This window comes from Cyanistes caeruleus, chromosome Z, assembly GCF_971803275.1.
Source record: "Cyanistes caeruleus chromosome Z, bCyaCae1.hap1.1, whole genome shotgun sequence".
Taxonomy (NCBI): Eukaryota; Metazoa; Chordata; class Aves; order Passeriformes; family Paridae; genus Cyanistes; species Cyanistes caeruleus.
The window spans coordinates 20429804-20435120 of record NC_141732.1 but is presented as its reverse complement, the minus strand read 5'-3'; positions in this window follow the sequence as shown (position 1 = coordinate 20435120).

Below are 5317 nucleotides of genomic sequence, written 5' to 3'. Positions count from 1 at the left end.
CCTCTTTTGCCATCTTTGCTGGAAATGAGCACTCAGAATGGCATTCACATATTCAATCAGCTTTAATTTAGTGGGGAATGTTGTGCCTATTGATAAAATTGATGTCAGGTTTGATTCTTCTCAAGGCATATTTTCAGGTGCAGAAGGCACTAAATATTTGGTATCAATAGGCAGTACATGTATGGATGTACACACTCACATTTTCTTTATATCCCTCCTTGGAGTACATACAACAAGACATTATGGCTACCCAAAAATACCTGAAGTTCAAAAATAACCGGACAAAGATGGAGAGAAGCTTTATACTTCTAAAAACTTCAAACTAAAGGAGAAATATGGATCATTATGTGAATGAAGGGAAGTAAAAAGGCATTACATGGCAAAATAGTCATGCGATTAGTTCATATCTCTGTTTCTGTAAATTGGATTTTAAAACATAAAATATCCATTTATCTCAGGCTGTATTACATGTTGGTGGTAAAAAAAATGCATGATGAAGTGCACAACTGGAAGATCTGATGCAGTTTAACTCCAGGAAGAGATGCATGATGCTTGATCTCCATTGCATTTTAGAGGTCATTACATGGCACATACTCAGTGGCGGACTTTTCCCTGTCAGCTTAAAGTTAGTTAATAAAGTTATTTTTAAAAAACCCAACCTTTTTATTTCAATGAAATTCAACTTCTATTTAAAATAAGCGAGTGAGTGAATAAGCATGTGATGAATGCTGCATGTTTTGTGAAGTAGTGTGTCTGAGAATTGTGAAAACTTAATAATTAATTGTGGTATGGCATTGTGTTTTTTTTTTTTTTTTATAGATTGTACTCAGGGTGAGAATCTAGCCATTTATATTGAGATATTTAATAAATTCCAACATAGAAATTTTCCTGTGCAGCAGCTTGTGAAATAAAGGACCATTTATACAATAAGAATACATTTTTTAATTTTTCTTATTTGTTCCATAAGAGATTTATTTCTTTAGCTCTGACTTTTTTATCTTGTGGTAGGACTTGTAAAATTTTGTGTGTAGGATAAATCTTAAGGCTATGTTGTTTTGATATAATTTTAATACTCATATATTAATGCTAGCTTTAGTAGAACACCTCTTTGTGTCTTTACGCTTGTTAAAGGTAAAATAAAACAGCAATAAAAATGTCTAAACCCAGCATTGCATAGAAATGTGACTGAAAACTGTTTCAGTAAGTGAGGATCCACACTTAGACTACACTGCATTTGCCTTGGGTGGTAACTGGCTAGGACTGGAGGGATGTTGATTGTTTGTTGAGGTCTTGGGGATTTTATTGTTTACTTGTTTATGTGGGCTTGTTAAAATTTTCTCTGAGTTATGAAATCTCAATTGCAGTTCCAGTTTAATTATGAGTGTAAAATCTTCATTGTATTTGTGGTGTTTAAGCCTGAAGATCACTTTGGGTGCTGCTGTCTTTTACTACCCAGACACATGCGGATCACATAATGAAGATGAATCAAATGATCACAAGCTTTCTTTTTCCAAAGTAGATGTAACAAATAAAAGTTTTCTTTTTCTCTAGATGAGAAAAAAACCTGTGAATCTCAGAGTCACAGGAAACTGAGTCAGGTGTTTTTAACTGAATCAAAATAAATTGCAGGGATTCAGTCAGAGAAGTAATCAAGCCTTCCTGATGACAAAAGCAAGCAACCTTCAAATCTGATACAAAGCTGCTGTCTAACATGGAAATGTTATTTCAAGCTGTACATTATGAAAAAACAATCATTTAAACTGCACGAAAATGTGAGCGATTTCTAGATTTTGAGAAATTATTGCATATTATGCAGATTTTTTTTGCTTCAAAAGAGAATGGAATTAGCATCTTCCGCGTTTTAGGAGCTATTTTCCTAACTGGCATAGCTGTCAGCGCTGTGTTAAAAGCCCTGACTGTTACCTTGTAGAGAAAGGAAGATACAAGTCTGGAAACCAACAAGGGATTACTAGGGATTTTTATATTAGCCTGTAATTAAATAATAGTTCATGTTGCCTTCTTCCACTGGGAATTACATCCTTTTCACCTCTCCTCTGCTAAAGCAGAGACATCCATTACGATGAGTAGCTACAACACTTGTCAGATCCAATCAGCTCCAAATGACTGAAAAGCAACTGACGTGTGCTCTCCTAAAGCATGGTTTCTTCTCCCCCAAAAGCCCACTGTCCTTTCACGTGCATGTAACAGTCAGAAGAGATCACATCACGCAATGAAGAAAAACAGAAGCATATGGTACTAAGGGGCCTCTGCAGGAGAGGGCTAAAATGCCAAGGCTCACACATAAAATGTATGCAAAAATATGTGTTCATATAGAATGCCAGATAGAAGCAGATGACAAAAACAGCACAGAAAGACAAAATTTTGCCATCACTTCAGTTACCTCGGGTTATTTTTTTCTTCCTTTTTTTTTTTTTTAATGTTGTCTAGAGTTCTCCACAGAAAGCAGCAATTGCAGGCATTTAACTATGCATAAGCAGCCATAAAGTTCAATTTTTCAGTACAAGGAATGTATTCTTCCCACTACATTTTCCTTATGCGTTTGGTAAGTTGAAACATGACAACTGACTCGCAAATTCTCCAGCGATTACACTGGCAGATTTATCTTCCTCATCTCATTGATATTAAATAGTATATGTAAAAGCAGAGACATAAATTGTTCTTAACCAGCATGTAACATTCTTTCTCTTTCTCTCTCTCTCTCTCTTTCTCTCTTTCTCTCTCTCTGGAGACACATCACTTACTACTTCTTCTAACCCAGAAAACAGCATTTTCTAAACCAAGCAGCATTTTAGGTGCTTAGCAAAGGAAATTAATGAGCTCTCCCCCTAAATTTCATTTTCCTAAGGTACTTCCGTTGCAAAAACTCTGTGCTAAAGAACAACACGTACCAAAAGATGCTTCTTTCATCATGTTACTATAAACTGAGGCAGCAGCTGTTTCAGGAACACTGTGAAGTGCATAAACATAGTTACAGGGCCTCTTCTCTAAGCCGTAAATTGACTAGAAGCTTTAAAATATTATTTGTTGAAGAATATAATGTTCATTTCAGTCTTTAATTCCGTCACAAAGAATGTTTAATGGAAGTAGGGAATTTGTGAAGACAAGATTCACCAACAGAGATGCTCCTTGATCCATAAAATGTATCTGAAAGCATTTTGAATGCCACTGTTGGGTGATGTCATTGTTTAATTCTTGTAGGAGACCATAGAATTGCATTATGCAGGAGAGGGATTAATTTCAGCAAAATTTGTGGTTTTTCTCATCCTAGTTCATGAATTTTCATACCATAAATGACATCCATTAAAAGAAAACAGAAATCCCCATAAAACAAATACTATAAAGAGCTTTGATTCACTACTAGCTTTTACTGAAAGATTGTATGAGAAATTTCTCACTGCTAATCAAAAATATGCACTCAGTCTTCTGTAGCAATGGTCCCTTCTCTAATTCAGGATATTAAACAATGAATGCATTTTTAACAGCCATCTGTGTTGATTTTCAAAGATTAAATTTCTTCCTTTAGAACATGTTGGAGGTCTAAAAATTAATGCGTAGGTCTAAAAGGGTTTGAGACACCAATTCATCTTAATTTCAGTAAGATTTCCTGCCTTGCAAGGATGCATTGGATAGAATTAGGTAGCTTTCTAATCCAGGTTTTCATCAAAACATTCCAATAAAACCAGGCTGTTAAAAAAGTAGCTCTCCCAATGTCACAAGTTATGCTGTGAAAACCTTATGGGAAAAAAAAAAAAAAAAGAAAGAAAGAGTAAAATTAACCCAGAATGTTCTGTATGCATTTTTCAGTTTGCTGAATTTATTTTGCTATAATATAAATAAGCAAAGTAGTAATTCACAACGGAAAAAATAAAGCTCTAGCTACAGAACGAAAAATATGAGATCTGGATAATTCCTCAAGTCAAGATGTCAGTCAGCTCTGAAAGTTGAAGACATTTATGTTAAAGATGGATTTTAAATAGAGGAGGGTCTTTTTCCTTCATTTGACAGGTGGTGATATACTCTAGTTAGGTTGTTCTTGATACAGAACTTGTGTTCTTGTGTTCTGCAAGTATGGCTTTTCTCACAGAAATTGTAATCAAATTATATTCCTATATTATATTCCCTGTGTTTATTTATCTAATTTTTTTTTTTTCATTTTTCTAAAAGGAAGGAGGATGATTCTGAAGGCAATTAGTAAGCAAGCTTGTGCATATACCCATACTATGGAGGTGATATTGTTAAACATAATCAAATACAGAAAGATGTTAGATCTTTTTTATGGAAAATTTCCATTTAAAAACTACAAAGTACAAGTGAGAGGGAAACGTGAATAAAAATAAATCAGTAGTTTCTAATAGAAAAATACAATATTACTGAAAATATCTCCAAAGAATCACAGTGTTAGTGTTTCTGAAAAGGGTCCTTTTTTTCCTAATAGTGTAGATAATCTTATTTTTTCTACTCTAGTGCTGTCCTAATTTGTTAAGATTTGAAATAAAACTAATAAACAGTTTTATTTTACTGACAAAAATTATCATTTACCCTAGAGGAAGGGAAAAGTGGCTAAAAGGTGAAAAAAAGGCTAGTATTTTACATCTGGTAATGAAGAAATAATTTTAATCTAAAATCCTTGAAGAAACTTTCAACATTTGTTTGAATTAACCCCAATCTCAATTACTCTGGCCACACTTTTTACCTGATGGGTAGGCTAGTCAGTGGTATAAAAAGCACCTCTTGCCAGTGGCACAATGTGATATTATTACTGCCTGCTTCTATCTTCTGCTGCAACTTATGTTACGTATTGTTTTCTGAGGTTTGGACCACTCCCACAGGAAATAAACTACTTTTGAAGTGGTTATGTAAATCTGTGCAGCAAAATTAGAAGTTGCATATGTAAAATGTAAACTGACACTTCGCATGACAAAAGTATTTTTATCACAGTCTTGATGTCAAGCACTTAAGATATAAACCACAGTTGATTCACACCAGATCTTCTCTCTGGTGAAACATTCCATTTTTAAAAATGCTTTTTTTAAGGATTACTATGACAGGGCTTTTCTAAGTACAAGTAGCAGCTGTACTTGTAAAAAGTAAAGGTTCTCATTAATATAAAAAACAATAAACCCCATTTTTTTTCTGGTGACATCAAACTTCTAACACCTTCAATATTTTGGGTTTTTCCCTTTGAACTCATCCTGTTCTTGAAATCTGAGGAATTTGAATTCATTGTAACTATTTCTTAAATCTTATTAGTTAGAAGCCTGACACGTGACAAAGATTTTGGGATCAAGTGGAATAC